The 21,431-nt window shown below is 38.9% G+C and overlaps 1 non-coding gene across 1 annotated transcript; it reads right to left on the bottom strand.

The window, feature by feature from the left end:
- Window positions 1-14,703: 14,703 nt before the first annotated feature.
- LOC135150913 (small nucleolar RNA R71) lies at window positions 14,704-14,810 on the bottom strand. Its single transcript, XR_010289374.1, has one exon. It is a non-coding gene; the product is annotated as a small nucleolar RNA R71 (small nucleolar RNA).
- Window positions 14,811-21,431: the final 6,621 nt, after the last annotated feature.

The following is a 21,431-nucleotide window of genomic DNA, read 5'->3' as shown; positions in this document are numbered from 1 at the left end:
GGACTCAAGTCGTCCAGGACGAACTCGTTAACCATGGTTAGTTGTTGGAAAGTCTATAAATAGGGCTTTGTGTTTCATTGAAAAACAAACTACACACTTTGTAAGTGCAACACACTATACACATTCTCGAGAGTTAAATTAGAAGATCGTATTTATCGAGAGTTTGTAATAGAGTGATTGTAGTCTCTGCAGCCGACACTTGTGTTGGAATTTGTAGCACCCGAGGATTATTTCTAATACAAGAATATTCCCCGACTTGCTGAAGTTATTTATTTACGATTGATTTAACATGGACTGAAACAAGATTATCCGCAATTAAATTAAATCGAAGAAATTGGTACGACGTATTCAACCCCCCCTTCTACGTCTGATTGGACCTAACAATTGGTATCAGAGCATAGCTGATCGATATACAGATCTGAGATCCGTAACCAATCTGAAAAGCTAGCTGTCCGTACAATCGTAATTTTATCTGATAACAATGTCGACACACAAGTTAGGAATCAAAGTACCTCCATTTGACAAGGATGACTACAACAACTGGAAGATGAAGATGTTGCTGTACATCAGAGTTGCAAATCCCATGTTCATTGGGATTCTGGAAAATGGTCCATTTGTGCCTATGAAGATTATTCCTGAATCTGTTGAAAATGGTGTTCGTATTCCACAGAAGTCTGTTCCCAAAGAGAAAAGTGAATACACTGACACTGATAAGGAATATGTTGCACAGGATCATAATCTGCAACTCATAATTGTTGAATCAATGACCAAACAATGACACATCTGATACTAAGTCTGAAAACTTCAAAGCAGATGTGGACACTATTGAGGCATTGATGGAGGGATCTGAAGAAGTTAGGGAAAACAGATACGATATGCTAATTGCCAGATATGAAGCATTTCAGGCAATACCTGGAGAGAACATTTCTCAAATCTACGAGAGGTTCATGTTGTTATTGAATGAACTCACCCTGCATGGAAAGACTTATCCACAGAAAGAGATAAACAGAAAGTTCTCATTTGTGATGCCACCCCATCTAGTTGTTAAGACAGAGACCATCCGGGAAAGAAGCGACTTCAGGACTATGACTTTGGAAAAGCTGTTTGGAAAACTGAAGACGTTTGAGATGGAACTTGAACAGAGAAAGATTATATATGGTGGTGGATCAACAGAATCCAAGAGTATGGCCTTACAGAAGACCACTGCACTGATTGCTGATCAACCATACTTTGGTTATCAACAATTAGTTGAATATGGTATCAATGATCACACTGTTGCTCAGAGTGATTGTTCATCCATCAAAGCTGACTATCCTTCTACCATTACTGAGATTGTAGAAGCTGAAGTTGATGAAGCTTCTGAAGAACCGGAGGATGAGTTCTACACTCAAGAAGAGCTGGAGCAGCTGGAAGATAAGTCAATGGCTTATATGGCTGCAAGGTTTAAGCATATCAAGTTCAGAAAGAACCCCCGGTACAAGAAAGCTTCAGGGAACAAGTTTCAGGGTAAAGGAGGATACTCAGGCTCAGGGTCAAAGAGTACTGGCAGTTTCAAACCAAACATGTATGACAAGAGCAAGGTCAGATGCTACAACTGCAATGACTTGGGGCACTTTGCTACAGAGTGCAGGAAACCCAAAGCAGTTCCTGTCAGAAGCAACTCATATGATAAGAAGAATTCTTATGAGGATCTGAAGAAAGAAAATGAGAAGCTAAAAGCTAAGTTGGAAGCAATGGTGGCCAAGCACAAAGGAAGGGCTTACATTGCTGAGGGAAAAAGCTGGGATGACACAGATTCTGATGATGAACCTGTCCAGAGCAATTATGCTTTTGCATTAATGGCTGACACTGTCGAGGAATCTCCATCTCAGGTATCTCCTGAAATTTCTGTTGATGACATGACTACTGCTGATTATAAAAAGACTATAAATGAACTAGGTCAAGAGATGTATAACTTGCACACTAGTTTATTAGCTTCAGAATCAGATAACAGTAGTCTTTCTCTAAAGATAGCTAAACTTGAAGAAAGAGTAGATGAATTAGCTTTAGAGAAACTCATCAACACTAACCTTAAAGATAGAATTGAATATCTAGAGAATAAGGAGAAGTGTAGTGCAGAAATTGAGGAGTCCCTTAGGTCTCAGATTGCTGATCTAGAAACTAAGCTTAGGGCCTATCAGAATTCTGCCTTTCTACAGAAAGAGATCTTGGATAGTCAAAGGGTTGATAAGAAGGTTGCTATTGGCCTTGACTATAGTTCTTTGGAAAGAGCCAAAAGAAAGAAGAGAAAAGAGAATGAAGGCATATTTGTTTCAGCAGGAACTGAGAATGCTCCTGAAGGAACAAATATACCTAAAATTCTGAAGAACACCAAGACCCCTATCTTTAGAATGGCACAAACAGAACCTCTGATAGAAGAAGACCTTGTCATCAAGGAAGAGTTGAAAAATGAGGAAGTTGTTAAGCCTCAAGTAAAACAGGAATCACAAGAAGTACCTTCTAATTCCCATGTCAGAGATGACTCAGATAAAACTGGATTAGGAAGTACTAGTTCCAACAAAAAGAAGAACAACAGGAATGGCAAGTTAGATCCTAAGAACACCAACTCTAGGAATTCTAATGCTAGAAAGGTTTGTAATAATTGCAATTCTACTAATCATCTTACTCATGCATGTAAAGTGATTAAAGTAGATAATTCTGTCTCTAGCATGCCAAACATTGTTAACATGAATGCTGTTCATTTGCCATGTGGTAGAGTAGGTTGCATGCAATGTGCTATGAATATGATGTCTGCATGCTTTACCATGTTGAATGCATCTTTTTCTGCACCATCTGCCATGAATATGAATATGCCTGCACCTTCTGTTGCCCCTGTGGCAAAGACTGCTAGTCCTTCTAAGAAGAAGGAAACTCCCAACTCCAAGTCTAAAAGCACTTCTGCTAAGACTAAAAAGGAGAAGAGTCCAGTCACCCCTGAACAAGCACATGTTAGACAAGTTCCTGTTGATAATCCTGTTTCTACTAAACCACCTGGACCCAAGAATGTCTGGGTACCAAAGAAAGTTTAATTCATTTGTGAATGCAGGGCACAGGAAAGAAAAGAAAAGTTGTGTGGGTTCTTGATAGTGGTTGTTCAAGACACATGACTGGTGAAAAGTCCCTGCTCACAGATGTGGTGATGAGAACCGGCCCAATTGTAATCTTTGGAGATGACAGCAAAGGTTTTACAACGGGATATGGTAAGCTGAAAGTTGGAAATGTCATAATTGAAGACATCTCTCTGGTGGAAGGACTCAAGCACAACTTACTGAGTATCAGTCAGTTCTGTGACAAAGGATACGACGTAATCTTTCAGAAGGAAGTTTGCTTAATCCAGAACCGGAAGAACAAGGATCTTACACTCCGTGGTGTAAGAAAATCAAGTTTGTTTATAGCCGACATAGACTCAGCAAGTAAGGGGGAGGTCAAGTGTTTCTACACCAAGGCCTCTGCTGATGATAGTTGGTTATGGCATCGGAAGCTCTCACACTTGAACTTTAAGACTATGAACTCTTTAGTCAAAAGGGAACTTGTGAGAGGATTGCCACAGAAAGAATTCTCTCAAGAAGGACTCTGTGATGCATGTGAAAAAGGGAAGTCAAAGAAAGCATCACACAGGAGCAAAGGCATGACTGACATTGGTTCACCCCTTCAACTGATTCATATGGATCTGTTTGGACCAGTCAACATTCCTTCTATATCAAGGAAAAGATATGCTCTTGTGATCGTCGATGACTACTCAAAATACACATGGGTATTATTCTTACATTCAAAGGATGAAGCAGCACTTGTCATCATTGATCATATCAAGAAGATTGAAAAGGAAGCAGATCTGCCAGTAAGGGCAATCAGATCAGATAATGGAACAGAATTTCGTAATGCTGTTCTTAATGACTTCTGTACTGATAAGGGCATCTCTCGTCAGTATTCAGCTCCAAGGACTCCACAACAAAATGGTGTCGTAGAAAGGAAGAACAGAACCTTGATTGAAGCAGCAAGGACTATGATTAGTCAATCAAGACTTCCAATCTATTTCTGGGCTGAAGCTGTAAGCACTGCTTGCTACACTCAAAATCGTACCCTGATTAACAAGGATTTGGATAAGACTCCTTATGAAGTAATGGCCAACAGAAAACCATCACTGAGTTACTTTCATGTGTTTGGTGCAAAATGCTTTGTGTTAAAAGAAGAGCATTTGGGAAAGTTTGATGCCAAAGCTGAAGAAGGCATATTTCTGGGTTATTCTTTGGAGTCTAAGGCCTACAGGGTTTATCTGATCAATGACGACAAGCTGATTGAAAGCATCAATGTAAGATTTGATGATACCAAACTCCCAAGTCTTCAAAAGGAAAATGAATCTGATTCTCTGGAGTTTGAGAATTTAGAAGACATCTTCTTAGGAGAAGATGAACCTGAAGCTGATATAAGAGATCCTAATGCAAATGAAGAGAATGCTGATCCTGAACCATCTGGAGGAAGTATTGGCAACAATACAAATGATCATCATGATCACAGTGGTCAAAGTGGAGGATCAACAAATAGAATCTACATCAGCTCAGGGGGAGTAAGTCAAAGTGGATCTACTAGTCATCACACTCAACACAACTATGATTTTGGTGAATCATCAAGATTGAATCTGCCAAGACAAAGGGTATGGAGTAGAGACCATCCTGTTGAACAAATCATTGGTGATCCAGACACAGGAGTGCAGACTAGAAGAGCAACTCAGAATGAATGCAACTTTGCTGGATTCTTGTCTCAGATAGAACCAAAGAAAGTTGAAGAGGCTCTAAGTGATCCAGATTGGGTATCTGCAATGCAGGAAGAACTCAATCAATTCGAAAGGCAGAAAGTTTGGAAGCTGGTGCCAAGACCTAAAGGAAAATCTATAGTTGGCACTAGATGGGTTTTTAGAAACAAACTGGATGAAGATGGTATTGTTACGAGGAATAAGGCAAGACTGGTTGCAAAGGGTTATTCACAAGAAGAAGGAATTGATTATGATGAAACCTATGCTCCAGTTGCTAGGCTTGAAGCAATCAGGATGTTCTTAGCATTTGCTGCACACTCCAACTTCAAAGTATATCAGATGGATGTGAAAAGTGCATTCCTGAATGGTGATCTGGAAGAGGAAGTCTATGTTGAACAACCCCCTGGGTTTGAAGACAAAGAATTTGAAGACTTCGTATACTTTCTCTTCAAAGCACTCTATGGCCTGAAGCAAGCCCCTCGAACCTGGTATGACACTCTTTCCAAGTTCTTACTTGAAAATGGTTTCACCAGAGGTATCATCGATAAAACTCTTTTCCATAAAAAGCATAAGGATGATATAATTCTTGTACAAGTATATGTCGATGACATTATATTTGGTTCTACTAATGATCTTTTGTGCGAAAGATTTGCTAAGTTAATGCAGAGCAAGTATGAGATGAGCATGATGGGAGAATTGTCCTTCTTCCTAGGACTTCAAGTTATTCAGAAGCCTGACGGTATTTTTATCTGCCAATCTAAATACATCAAGGATCTTCTGAAGAAATATGGAATGGAAGAAGCATCTCCTGCCAAAACCCCTATGCCAACTGCTGTCAAACTTGATCAGGACAAATCTGGTAAGTCAGTTGACATCACGAAGTATCGAGGTATGATTGGCTCTCTCTTATACTTAACTGCTAGTAGACCAGATATCATGTTCGCAACTTGTTTATGTGCTAGATTCCAGGCTGATCCTAAAGAGTCACATCTTATAGCTGTTAAGCGTATTTTTAGGTATCTTAAGGGAACCCCCAATCTAGGGATTTGGTACCCTAAAGATACAGGTTTTAATCTAGTTGGCTATACAGATTCTGACTTTGCAGGATGTAAGATAGATAGGAAAAGTACTTGAGGAAGCTGTCAGTTTCTTGGACGAAGATTGGTGTCATGGTATAGCAAGAAGCAACACTCCGTGTCTACGTCTACAGCGGAAGCTGAATACATAGCTGCTGGAAGTTGCTGTGCTCAAATCTTGTGGATGAGGAATCAACTACAAGATTATGGACTCATGTTGGATAAAATTCCGATTCTGTGTGATAACACGAGTGCCATTGCCATTGCCAACAATCCTGTTCAACACTCCCGGACAAAGCATATTGATATTAGGTATCATTTCCTTCGCGAGCATGTCATGAATGGAACTGTAGAGTTACACTTCGTACCTACTGATCAACAAATTGCAGACATCTTCACTAAACCACTAGACGAATCCACTTTCTCTAGACTGGTTGGTGAACTTGGGATGTTAAATATGTCTAATTAATTAGACAAGAAATAACTGCAATTTGTTCGTAAGTTCACAAGTTTTAAAATGTACATATTTTCAGGACTTGTGCATTTACAAAGAGCATCCAGTATTTTACATAATTTTCTGATAATTAGCTTTAATTATTTACCATGATTTATATGATCTGCATGACTTTATGTGATTACGTGATTAATTGCTAAGTGGTAGATATTTAGAATTAATTTTCTTGAATTAATTAAGTGCTTATATTCAGTTAATGAATATTAGTATTTGTTTGATTCATATTTTAATTTAATTTGATTAATGGATTTGAAGCAATTCAAATTATATTAAGTTTTCCATTAATTAGATTTTAATTAAAATATTTGCAGCATAATTTATTAAATATTTATTGACTGAATCTTGATTTAGTTAAAATTTATTTAATCTAATTATGATATCAATTTGTCAAATGAAATTTGATTTAATTCAAATTAATTTAACAATTTGATAATTATTCTGGAGTACGTGTTACTCCCTGTACTCTGTAACATTTGTTACGAGCGCAAACTTTGACTAAAAGTCAAAAGTTGCGCTCAGAGTATATTTAGATATGCCTTGTCTAAGTTTAACTTAGAATATTTTTGTTCAAAGTTTTTCTTACTCAGTAAGGATAAATCTAGCGCAACATTTGACTTTAGTCAAATGTTGCGCCAATGACTTCTTGGCTTTGTAGCTTGATTTCTCGACTTGGAAATTTTCTAAGTCATCCAAACTTGCGCCTCTATACAGTCACGTATAGAGGGCATTTTGGTAAATTAATAAGCTGCGCCTGTATGAGCCTACTGTGTATAGCATGGAGGGCAGTTTTGTAAATTCAAAACTCGCGCCTCGGTACACTGAGTGCATATATACACGGACTTAGACCATTTCTTTTCTTTTCATCTCAGTTTTACACACACGCATATACATACACAGTCGTTGCTCTCTACTTCTTTTTCAAAAAAACTCGAGTTCGAGAGTTTTTAATCCACCAAAACACCCTTATTTTCTTGTCCATTTTGTGATCTGAGACCTGTTTTGGATTCACCTAGTCGAGAGCTTTCACTTCATATAAAAATATTAACGATCCATCGTTGTTTTTCGTTAGGGCTTTTTCGAAACTCTTGACATTCTTGGACTGATTTATACGTGTTTTTGGCTTCGATAATTTGCGAAACCGATACCATTATTCTTAGAATTTCAAGGAGTATAACATACTTGAATTTCATCGAATTCTAAAATTCTTGGAATTAGGGTTTTTCGGAGCGTTATTAATTAATTATTTTCGTGACATAAAGTGAATATTTGTTCGTGTTTATTCGTGAAACGAAATTTATAATCATTTTTAATTCTAATTAAAAATGGCTGCAAATTTTGAGATTCCGAAAACAAATTTCACTATTGTTGAAAATAATAATTTAATTACGCAAGCGAATTATCGACGCTGGGTTCGATACATGTCAGAATTTTCTTTTGCTAGGTTTGCTATGACTGAGTCTGTATACCTTAACAAATCTCTACTTCGAGATTTTTTGTCCTCTATCTCTGTGGTAAATGAAGAACAGGTATTTGGACTCAAATGCGTTATTCAGGGACGAACACTGACGATCACTGAGAACACCCTGAACACTGCTCTGCACCTTCCAACAGAGAATTTTGAAGATGTTCCAGATAGAGCTGAAAGGACAAACTTCTTCTTTGCTATCCATTGCCAGAGGGAAAATGGTGATCTTCCCAGCAAAATGTACGTGAAGCATTTACCTCGAGAATGGAATTTCTTCTTTAATTCTATTTCTCATGTATTTGCACCAAAGACTGGAGGGTTCCATGGCATCACAACCTTCAACCAGGAGATTGGAATTGCAATAGCTCAGAATACAAGGATAAATCTGGGACACATGATCATGGGAGCTTTTCAGGACTCCCTAAGGAAAAACAGAAACATACTCCTCTATCCTAGGTTTTTCCAGATTGTGCTGAATCAACTGCTGACTCCTGCTGAAAGAGCTGTCTATCCCAATATAGACAATGTTATATGCTCTTTCATGTCTACCAGGGTCATCTCTATGCTGGAAAACCATCAGAACTACACCAACAATGAAGATGTGGTTCTTCCGGAGGCAATGCAAGAATTCCTGAACAATCCAAATGTGCCTCCACCCCACATTCAAAATGTTGCTGATCCTGTGGTTCAGGAAGAGGAGGCCCCTGCAACCCAAAGTACTGAAGTCCCTGAGTCATCTCATCAAGCTGATATCCCTGAGACTCAAACTTCACAAATGGAAGAAGAGGTGATAGTGGAAGATGCACAGACATCCTCAGATGACAATGCTCAATCTGAAGGAGAGGATTCACTGCAAGACAACTCCACTGATTCTGAAGATGAAGTGAATACTCCGGTTCAAACCAATGCAGCTGATGTAATGGTGGATGTTGATGACCTTTTCTCTAACACTTACAATCCACTGTTACAGTCAGGTATTCCTTCTGACTCTGACAACTTGTCCTTTGATGCACCTGATTGGGTTCAGAATCTTTTGGATTCCAATCAGCTTTCACCACCTATCACAAGTGCCAATGAATTTGAAATCCCCCAAATTCATAACCAAGGCACCACTTCCCAAACACCTGAAGCAGAAACTACTCTACCCCTCAGCCAACCACTTATTATTTCTGAGAGAGAGGGAGAAAGTGCCTTAAGTGCACCACATAAGGAGATTGTTTCTGAAACTGCAGCTCTGTCTCCTAGTCATGAAAGGAGAATAGAACCTGAGACAACTGCAGATAAGTCTATTTCTTCACCACCTCAGCCAAATACTATTCCAATGCACAGTGAGGTTGCACACACAGTTGAAGAATTGACGGTTGCGAACACTTTGTCATCCATGTCAGGGATAGACATTGTTGTTTCTGATCCTTTTCAGGGTCAAGTGCCTTCACAGGCTTCTGGGGGAAACTTGGATGAAATGCCACTTTCTACATCCTTGTCTACCCCCCTGGGAGGAACATTCCCAGATCCTTCAATGGACTCTTCACCTCTCGAAGGTGAACGGCAATCTGTTTCTGAGCCCTTCGTATCAGGAAGTGTGCCAGTTATAGAGGACTTGTCACAAAGTCTTTCGCCGTCAAAGGCAGTTGTGGGAAACCAGGGTGCTTCGCCAATTCAAGGATCACATCCTTCGAGCCCTGTGTCTACCCACCCTGAGATTCCAACTCAGGATCCAACAAAGGACTCACCACTTTCAAGTGGTCGGCAACTTGTTTCTTATGACTCAGATTCATCTGACGAAGAAACCGAGGACGAAGGCTTACGAACCTTCATTGCACCTTCTGTGACCTCTCTAGAAGAGGCTAAGAAGATTTCACTTGCAGGTACATCAACAGATGCTGGAACTTCTTTGAGTGAGAGGGAAACACTTACAGAACCAGTTATACAGAAACCCTCTGACCCACTGAGTGTTCTAGCTTTGAGTGAAACGAGAGAAACACCTACAGAACGAACAAGTGAGAACCCCACATCCCAACCTACAATTGAATCTACTATTCCAACTGTATCTGTGACAGAATTTGAAGCTCTAAAATTCAAAGTTCAACATCTAGAGGCTGAGAATCTTGTTCTACGGGAGGAGTTGGTAGAAATCAAATCGACAATGGAACAAAGGTTGGCTGCCCTGGAGGCTAAATTGCTGGCATCTCAACCTTCCAGAGAGGATTACTCAACTGAGGGGGAGAGAGCAGCAGAAAAAGCAAAAGGAAAGAGGGTGATAACAGGGGTGTCTGAAGAACTAATTGATTCTGCTCTTAGGCATCAATTTAGTTACAGTCATCATGATGAATACATCCCTGAGTTTGTGGATGACAGGGTGATAAGAATGGTTGGTGCTGAGAATGAAGATCTTGAAGAAGGAGAAATCCCAGACGCTGAAGTCTTTGCTGATGAACTTGCATATCACAATGACATCTTTCCTGCTGAAGAGTTTGAAATTGCAAATCCACAAGACATTGCTAATGTTGCTAGGGATTATGCTGAGCAAAAGAAAGCAAGGGAGAAGTTAGAAAACCAAAGACGGATTCGAAGGGAAAGGAGACTTGCCAACTTACATAAAGATGGAGCTGAATGGGATGCTGCTAGATCTGTGTTTGATTTCCCAGAGGTTACTCAAGACAATGATGATGACGAAGTAAAAGATATCTTTGACTCCTTCAGGAACAACTACAAGGATTTACATGATTATCACGAGGTGTTAAATGATATCATTTCTACTGTGTCTGTTGCTGTTCTTCCCAGGAGAGGATGGATGGTGAACATATCATTTGAGCTACAGAGAGAAGGCCATGGACTCAAGCATGTGTCAAGTCAGTTTCTCAGAGATCTTTCTTTAACTGAGCTGTTTGTGGTAAGAAACAAGATCATCTCAACCGGCAGAAAGCATAATGAAATATTCAGAGATATGGTGGAAGAATGGATCACTGATGTTGGAGTTGAAATTCATGACAAGCCCTCAGTTATTAAGTACTTCAAGGATGGTATGATTCAGAGTATTGGACTCACTGATGAAGCACTATCAACATACAATCCTCGTATACTGAAATATCTGGAAGCTCAAGTCAGGGAGAAGTGCTCAAGGACTAGCAAGGGAAGACTAACTGCTGAATTGTTATATGCTTATCGTCTGAACTTTGCTGCTCTGAGAGACTTAGACTTATCAGCCATCAATCGTCAACCACCATATCCACTGCCTCCACTCAACCCTGAAATTCCTGAAAATCCAAATGCACCTGTTGTTACTTACAATCCTACATCTGTACTATTCAAGAAGAAGAAAGACTCTGAAGTCACTGCTATACCACTCACAGAAATTGGAAAACTCAATTCCAAAAGAATCACTCGTGCAGTTGCAGCTGTTAAGTGGTCAGTAGTAAAAGAAGACAAGAGTGTGCTCAAAGATTTGGTTGATCTTCTGGAGATAAGAAAAGCTGTAGAGACTGTCCACAACACTTCTAGAGTTCGTGCTCATCCATCAAGGATCATTATGAAAATTGAAGGAATGGAGATGAATGTCACTTTCAAGAAGTTGAAGAAGATGGTTCATCTGCAGACTTTAGAGAAGATGAAGAAAAATCTAGAGCAACCTCCACCTGAGAATACACTGGAGCAAGTGGCACTGAGTACCATTACAGCAAGGATTGAAGAGATTGAAAATAAGCTTACTCAGAAGAGAGTAGAGGAAGCTGCAAAAAGGAAAGCTGAGCAGAAGCTGCTGAATGCAAGAGCCAAGAAACCAAGGACAGATTAGTTCAGGCTAGAGGAACAAATGGCTACTTGTATTTACTTTTGAATTCTGGAAATTGTAAGATATAATCCAGACTGTACTTAGTATTATTTCCTGTTTAAATTAGTATGCTTTTTCTTTGTGTCAGTTGAGTTATCCTCTTAAAGGATTTGCTTGTCAAACTCTAACAATCAAATAGGGGGAGATTGTAAAGCATAATGTAACGTAACTGTAATTACGATAACTCAACACAACAAAATGCAGGAAACAATACGTAAGTATTATACAGGAATCTACAGGTTGGAGATTCGATACGAACAGACAAAGACAATCAAGATATCTGAGACGAGCATCCGTCCACTGGAAGAAGTTCATTAACATGTTCAAGCCTCAGTGAAGAATAAAGTTCAATATGTTTCTGCTATCAAGATTGCCTGAAGATCAAGTATCAAAGACCAGAAGATTCCAGTATATTTAATTTGATTATTTATAATCAAATTTATCGAAGCAACATCTAACCCGGAATGACTGATCAAGTATATTATCAAGCAAAGGATTCAAGGAATCATTTCAGTTCGAGTCGTTCGTGAACCAGACCAGTGCACAGGACGTCAGGACATACGAAAGAATTCAGTGGATTTAATCAACGAATTAATTGATCAAGTCAATCGAGCTGCTCCAGGATATATTGTCAAAGAATTCATTGTTATGAATATATATATATATATATATATATATATTAATTGTGAATTACATGAATTTAATTAATTCAAGTAATTAAATAAACACAATTGATAATATAAATATATGTATATATGTATTGATGCAAATGAAAATCCAAGTAAAAATGTCCAAGTACATGTACAGTGGAGTTAATTCGACAGGAGCGCAAACTTTGACTTAGTCAAAGTTCGCGCCTCCTCACAAAACTCTGTACTTAGATTTTTTCTAAGTCTTCTCCACTGAAGCCAAAGGAGTAACACTTGGAGCGCCAACTTTGACTTAGTCAAAGTTCGCGACTCCAAGTATCACTATGTTTTTCGCCTCAACTTTTTCTAAGTCACAGGCTACAGGGGAACACTCTAAGTGAAGAAGCGCAATGTTTGACCGTGTCAAAGCGCAAGGTTTGACTTAGTCAAAACTTGCGCTTGACACTGAAATCATTCTGTGGCCAAGTAAGATTTCATACTCTCACCACTGTATGGCGCCATGTTTGACCTCCCTCAGGCGCAAGGTTTGACCACAGCATAATTGGCGCAACTTTGGTATTCACTTGGAGTTAGATTTATTTTTATAAATCGAATCCGTCCAGGACGAACTCAAGTCGTCCAGGACGAACTCGTTAACCATGGTTAGTTGTTGGAAAGTCTATAAATAGGGCTTTGTGTTTTCATTTGAAAACAACTACACACTTTGTAAGTGCACACACTATACACATTCTCGAGAGTTAAATTAGAAGATCGTATTTATCGAGAGTTTGTAATAGAGTGATTGTAGTCTCTGCAGCCGACACTTGTGTTGGAATTTGTAGCACCCGAGGATTATTTCTAATACAAGAATATTCCCCGACTTGCTGAAGTTATTTATTTACGATTGATTTAACATGGACTGAAACAAGATTATCCGCAATTAAATTAAATCGAAGAAATTGGTACGACGTATTCAACCCCCCCCTTCTACGTCTGATTGGACCTAACACATGTTTACTCTTATTCCCATGATGATGAGAAGTTCTATTATGAACTAATCATTATTGTGGGATTCTAGCGGATTTATATATGGATTTCAGTAGTTGATTGCCTTAATTATTTGTGTGATGAATGTTGATTTCTTCGTATTGGTTGTGCTTATTCTTCTTGGATGCGTAGCTAACATCTAAGTTGTGTGTTAATCTTTATTGAAGTGACACTGGATACATTGATTAAGAACTTGCCATGCGAACATAGGATTATGTATTCGATATACATGATTAGTGGTGTGATTTTAACCATCTTGCATCGCCCTATGTAATCTTGATAGATAACTTGTTCTTCAACCATTATGTTTTCAAATTCTATAGACATATAGGGTCTAAGCATAATTGGTGTCTGTTTACCTTCTATCTTAATTGTGGATGTGTAGCAGTATGGTGCGCGTATAACGACAGTTAGCGTGTATCAGTTTCGTGTTATCTGATTAGTTATCAACCATCCCATATCGATAAGGCAAAACTCTGAAGGAAGTATATAATGAAGTTAGAATCCCATGTTTTTATTCTCATTAGTAAATCGTTATTCTCTTAGTTTAATTCTCTTAGTTATAATTCGAGTTAATTAGTTAATTTAGATAAAACCAACCAACTTGTTAATTGTCCGAGCATTGAATAATAATCATACATTGTTGCATAAGTGCATATTTCTGAATACACCAGTCTCTGTGGGAACGAACTGAATTTGATTCTATACTACTTGTGACCACGTACGCTTGCGTGATTTTGTGCGAACTAGTTTTTGGCGCCGCTGCCGGGGACTCGGTTTTAAATTTTAGTTTATGTGCTTGTCATCAGTGGTCGTTAAAGTTCACTGACTTGGATTCTTTTCTCACTTTAGTTCGTTTGTGTGTGTTTCAGGTACTTGAGTGACGTGTATGCGAACACGTTCTCAGACCCGTAAAGAAGCATTGGCAAAAGCAGAAACGATAGTGAGTACTACAATGGGTGACCAACCACCATTGGCGAATAATACTAAGGCTCTTAAGGCTTTCTCTGAGCCTAAAATCAATGACATTCAGTCGAGCATTGTCAGGCCAGCAATCCATGCCACCACTTTTGAGATCAAACCGAGCACTATTCAGATGGTACAGAACTCAGTGCAGTTTGGGGGTTCTCCGACAGAGGATCCTAATATGCATATTCGAGATTTCATTGAAATCTGTGATACTTTCAAGTTCGATGGTGTTACTGAAGATGCTATCAAATTGAGGCTGTTCCCATTTTCTCTGAGGGATAAAGCTAAGGGATGGTTGCATTCTCTTCCTGCAGGATCTATTACGACATGGGAGGATCTGGCTCAGAAATTTCTTACTAAGTTCTTCTCTATGGCCAAAACAGCTGCAATCAGGAATGCTATCACTCAATTCTCTCAGCTATCTGGTGAAACTTTATGTGAAGCGTGGGAACGCTACAAGGAGATGCTTCGAAAATGCCCACATCATGGGATGCCTGATTGGATGGTGATTAATTGCTTCTATAATGGCTTGGGATCTAAATCGAGACCAATGCTCGATGCAGCATCAGGTGGAGCTCTATGGGCTAAGAACTATGATGAGGCTTATGAGTTGATCGAGATGATGGCTGCGAACGAATATCAGAATCCTACTCAGCGTTTTCATCAGGGCAAGGCAGCAGGAATTCTAGATGTTGATGCTACTACAGCCTTGCTTGCTCAACTTAAGGCTCTTACTATGAAGGTGGATTCCTTAGCTAACTTGGGAGTTCACCCACCGCCTATTGTTTGCGAGCTTTGTGTGGGTGCACATTCTTCTGATCAGTGTGCTATATCTAGTGAATCCGCTCAGTTTGTGAGCAATTTTCAGAGATCTCAGCAGCCAGCTCAGGCTACTTATCACCCGAATAATTAGAATCATTCGACTTTCAGCTGGAGCAACAATCAGAACTTCATGCCACACCCGCAACATAAATTTCAGCAGCAAGGAGCTAGACCTTTCAACCCTTCTGGTTTTCAACAACAGTTTGCACCAAAGCAGCAATTCCATCCATCTGGATTTCAGCAACAAAATCAAGGGGTGGTTGGACAGTCTTCCAACGAAAGATCTGAATGGGAAGAGATGAAACTAATGATTAAAAGCCAAGCGGTGTCAATCAAGACTTTGGAGAACCAGATTGGACAGATTGCTAACGCGTTGATTAACAGACCATAAGGAACTCTTCCTAGTGATACCGAGGCCAATCCGGGTAGGAAAGAGGTGAAGGAATAGGTACAGGCTGTCACCTTAAGGTCCGGAAGGGTTATGAAGGAGATAGAGTCAGCAACAGAGCATAACAAGGATGAGAGTGATCAACAGGTTGAAACACCCGTGCTCTCATCTAAGTCTGGTAGTGGAAAAACTGTTGTTAACACTGACAAGAATGAAATCAACGAGGAAGCAAGCAAGGAATTAGCCGAGAAGTCTAGTCCTAAAGATGATATTGGGGTCAAGCAAGTATATCCACCTCCCCCTTTTCCGAAGAGACTTCAGAAACATAAGCTCGACAAACAATTCATTAAATTTCTAGAGATTTTCAAGAAATTACAAATCAACATACCTTTTGCGGAGGCTCTAGAACAAATGCCGAGTTATGCTAAATTCATGAAAGGTATTCTATCTCGGAAACTCAAACTTGAGGAATTAGAGACTGTGGCTTTGACCGAGGAGTGTAGTGCGGTGCTGCAGCAGAAATTACCTTCGAAACTCAAGGATCCGAGGAGTTTCACAATACCGTGTACCATTGGACCATTGTTATTCGACAAGTGTTTATGTGACTTGGGAGCTAGCATTAATCTGATGCCATTATCTGTCTTCAAGAAACTTGGGCTGCCGGAGCCGAAACCTACAAACATGTACTTACAACTGGCTGATAGGTCCATCACATACCCGAGAGGTATAGTGGAAGACGTCTGGGTTAAGGTGGATAAGCTCATCTTCCCTGCTAATTTTGTCGTCCTAGACTTCGAGGAGGATAAGAAGATTCCCATTATCTTGGGAAGGCCGTTCTTAGCTACAGGCCAAACTTTGATCGTTGTGCAAAACTGGGAGCTTACAATGAGAGTTCAGGATCAGAGTGTCACTTTTAAGGTGTTCAACGCAATGAAGTTTCCAACCGACGAAGAAGAATGCTTTAAGGTGGAGGCACTAGAAGCTGTTGAAAATTCTGAGACGGGGCAAAAGCTAAGGCCAGAAGCTCCCATACTCGAACTCAAACTTCCACCGGATCTCTCAAGTGATGTGCAATTTGGAAGGTTGTCACGGCGCATAGATGACATGCATGACATTCACCGCCGTTTTGCAAAGGATTTGACTAAGGCTCTTGCGAGTGCTTTTCGAGTCATTGGTGTTGAGGTTGATTGGCCAGTGTTTGGAGATGGCATGGTATATATTCACCACCTGATCCTCCACCCGAGGAGGGTGATCCTCCCGATTTCTAGGTACCATCTATCCTTACTCTCACCTTCAATGAGGACATTGAACATTTTAAGTTTGGGGGTGGTAATATAAGGATTAGTAGTAGTAGTGTGTATTCATATAGGTTGCATGATGCATATAGTTTAGCATATTATCTCATATTGTTTGCATATTAGTACGTGTTTTTATATATACTTGTGTTTAGTATGTGTTAGTAGTTTCATATAGTTGCATTTGCATGAATCTTGAAGTTGTTACCCAAGTTGATGTCCAATGATGAGTTTATGTGCATAATTTTTTCGCTAGTAGTCTTGATTATTTGTGATGCCTTGTGCTTGGAAACTGCTTGTGTGAAAATTGTAATTACACTTATGCTCTAGAGATAAGACTTAGACTAACTTATTTCTTGAGTCCTTACGTTGAGTCGAGCGTAGAGTTAGGATTATTCTCTTTTCGAACTTAGAGTTTGTAAATCTTAAGTTTGGGGGAGTTAAGGGATGAATATGCCTTTCTAAAAAAAAAGAATAAAAATTAGCAGGTACTCCTTTGAGATCAATGGGTAGAATGCAATGTCATGTGAAAAGGACGATCCATGTACTTGTGCTGGTATTAAGTGCAAATGTATTAGAATAAGCAAATTCTTGGTGACTTTTCACAACCCTTGATTACTGGAGAATTACTTGATTAAAAGAAAAAAGAAAAAAAAAAGAGAATAAGCAAAGTCGAATGGCGGTCGTGACTTACTTACACTGAGAAGCGTCCCAACCTTAGACTTAGCAAGAAAAAAAGAAAAAAAATAGAAAAGTAGGAGAGGCATAGAATTCCTTTGGTGACCCTAAATTGTAGTTGGCTCTTTAGTAAAGAAGTGTTTAAACCTTATTCTGATTAATGGCTCAAGGTGAGGAATCTGTTGAAGTTTGATAGTCTTTGTTTTGTTTCACTAGAGAGCATGCTAGCACACACGATGCACTTCACACTTGTAGCGGAAGAGGACATGGCTAATATGTGAAAGAGATGAATGCCGAGAATGTTTCATATTCTGAGGATTATATGTTAACAAGGATTACACTTCACGATTCAATTAGATGTAGGCATTTAGTTGCATTCATGCATTGCATTAGTAGTATTTGTGTGTGTGTCTATGCTTGAGGACAAGCATCGGTTTAAGTTTGGGGGTGTGATAAGTGGATTTTATATCTACTTGGAAGCCTTCGTTTTGACTTAAATGGATGATCTGGCCTCAAGCTTTTGATGTTTTTGATATGTTTTAGTGTTGTGTTGCGTAGGTTTCTTGGAAGGAGGACGAAGAGGGGACTCATAGCTTCGAGTGAAAAAAAAAACGGCGAAGCAATCGGATGCACGAGGAGAAAGTTATGGACGCGGAAGCATTAGGGTGCAAGGCTGATGTTTTGGCGCGGCCGCCCCAACTCCTGGACGGGGGGCTGCCCCTTTGGCGCGCCCGCCCCAACTTTGGCGCGCCCGCCCCACGACCTGAGCGGGAATTTTGGCCCGTTTTGCCCTTTTTGATCCTTTTGAAGGCCCGTTCGCTGGGAAACTTAAAGGAAGTCTTGGGGGACTTAAAACACAACCTAGAAACATTCTAAGGAGCACGTGACGGCTACGGAGAAGATCGAGATCGAGTTTCATAGTTTTCACTTTTGTAATTCTTCGAAGGAGGCGTAACTTTGGATGCTCTTTCGGATTTGTTTCGAAACTCTTGTTTTACTCTTTTGATATTGTTTAGACTATTCAGTACCATGTTTACTCTTATTTCCATGATGATGAGAAGTTCTATTATGAACTAATCATTATTGTGGGATTCTAGCGGATTTATATATGGATTTCAGTAGTTGATTGCCTTAATTATTTGTGTGATGAATGTTGATTTCTTCGTATTGGTTGTGCTTATTCTTCTTGGATGCGTAGCTAACATCTAAGTTGTGTGTTAATCTTTATTGAAGCGACAGTGGATACATTGATTTAGAACTTTCCATGCGAACATAGGATTTGTATTCGATATACATGATTAGTGGTGTGATTTTAACCATCTTTCATCACCCTATGTAATCTTGATAGATAACTTGTTCTTCAACCATTATGTTTTCAAATTCTATAGACATATAGGGTCTAAGCATAATTGGTGTCTGTTTACCTTCTATCTTAATTGTGGATGTGTAGCAGTATGGTGCGCGTATAACGAGAGTTAGCGTGTATCAGTTTCGTGTTATCTGATTAGTTATCAACCATCACATATCGATAAGGCATAACTCTGAAGGAAGTATATAATGAAGTTAGAATCCCATGTTTTTATTCTCATTAGTAAATCGTTATTCTCTTAGTTTAATTCTCTTAGTTATAATTCGAGTTAATTAGTTAATTTAGATAAAACCAACCAACTTGTTAATTGTCCGAGCATTGAATAATAATCATACATTGGTGCATAAGTGCATATTTCTGAATACACCAGTCTCTGTGGGAACGAACTGAATTTGATTCTATACTACTTGTGACCACGTACGCTTGCGTGATTTTGTGCGAACAAGTTTTTTTATGCTTGTCCTCAAGCTTTTGATATTTTTGATATGTTTTAGTGTTGTGTTGTGTAGGTTTCTTGAAAGGAGAACGAAGAGGAGAATCATATCTTTCATTGAAAAAAAACGGTGAAGCAATCGGATGCTCGAGGAGAAAGATACGGACGCGTAAAGGTTGGATGTCAGGGCTGCCACTTTGGCGCGGCCGCCCTAACTCTGGCGCGGCCGCCCCAACTTTGGTGCGGCCGACCCGTTGGCGCGCCCGCCCCAACTTTGGCGCGGCCGCCCCACGACCTGAGCGGGAATTTTGGCCCGTTTTTGATCCGTTTGAAGGCCCGTTCGCTGGGAAACTTAAAGGAAGGCTTGGGGGACTTAAAACACAACCTAGAAACATTCTAAGGAGCATGTGACGGCTACGGAGAAGATCTAGATTCATAGTTTTCTTTTGTCTTCTTCCAATTAGGCGATACTTTTGGATGCTCATTCGGATTTGTTTCGAAACTCTTGTTTTACTCTTTTGACTTTGTTTTTCCTATTCAGTACCATGTTTACATTCGAACCCATGATGATGAGAAGTTCGATTATGAACTAATCATTGTCATGGGATTTTAGCGGATTTATCGATGAATTTCAGTAGTTAATTTGTCTTGTTCATATGTGATGGTTTGATTTCCTCGTATTGGTTTTGCTTATTCGTCTTGGATGCGTAGCTAACATCTAAGATTGCTTGTTAATCTTTATTGAAGCGACAGTGAATATATTGATTTAGAACTTGCCATGCGAGCATAGGTTTCGTGTTCGATAGCATGACTTGTGATGTGATTTTACCCATCTTGCATCGCCCTATGTAATCTTGATAGATAACTTGTTCCTCAACCGTTATGTTTTCAAATTCTATAGACATATAGGATCTAAGCATAATTGGTGTCTGTTTACCTTCTATCTTAATTGTGGATGTGTAGCAGCATGGTGCACGTATAACGACAGTTAGCGTGTATCAGTCTCGTGTTATCTGATTAGTTATCCACCATTACAATCGAATAAAGGTAGAACTCTGAATGAAGTTGTTAATGAAGCTAGAATCCCATGTTTATTTCTCATTAGTAAATCGTTATTCTCTTAGTTGATAATTCTTAGTTTCATAATTCGAATCGAATTAGTTAAGTAGAAAACCAAAACCTAATTTGATACTTGTCTAAGCATTGAATAATAATCATACATCGGTGCATAAGTGCATATTTCTGAATACACCAGTCTCTGTGGGAACAAACTTGAATTATATTCTATATTACTTGTGGCCACGTACACTTGCGTGATTTTGTGCGAACAGTAAACAATGACAAGGTATAGAGTTAGACCCATACAAAATTAAGAGCTCCTTAAAGTTCTTATTGGGCTGATACCAATAAGGCCTTTCTGACCAAAACCCTAATCTTTCGTATATAATCCTTCAATGTCAGAGGGTTGGCCACACACCCGCCCCTTGTATTTGATAAGTCTAGTTCTCTCACTAGAAGTGTATAATATCATCACCAAATTCTTTCTTTCACCTCTTAGATTACAAATTACAATAGTAGTCGGCAGTTTTTCAATAAGATCTTTTCAAGTGATATGATTTCCCATCAGTGTAAGTATTTACTTTTTGTTTAGACAAATCATGGTATAGATCTTGATATATGTTAATATCCTTTATAATCATGTTGATCGACATAATTCAATTTCATCCTTCCACTTATTGAGATATAAATCAATATATTTATAATTTGTTTTCCTAAATTTTTTTTGGAATTAAATAATTTTTGAACAATTCTTATTATGATGCTAATAATTGAGATTTTTCTTTCAGATTTTGGATATAATATTGATCTTGATGTCCTTGAGTTGTTTTTGGATCTATATCTCAAAGACTCAAACAATAAAGAAGATGCTCCAAGTTCGCACTATAGCTTCTCTGGGTAGTCAAGATTTGACATCTTTAATAATATTTAATTCTTGTTTTCGGTTCATTATTTTAAATTATTTTAATATGTGTTATCTATTTTAAAATAAAATATAAGTAGTAATTTGAAATCAAAACTAAATACTTTTCGAAATCTAAAATGTTAGTTATAGACTTGTTGATTTTTT

This window comes from Daucus carota, chromosome 2 (genome assembly GCF_001625215.2).
Source record: "Daucus carota subsp. sativus chromosome 2, DH1 v3.0, whole genome shotgun sequence".
Lineage (NCBI taxonomy): Eukaryota > Viridiplantae > Streptophyta > Magnoliopsida > Apiales > Apiaceae > Daucus > Daucus carota.
Note: the sequence above shows the minus strand (reverse complement) of the source record. Positions and strands in the feature narration are given on the sequence as shown.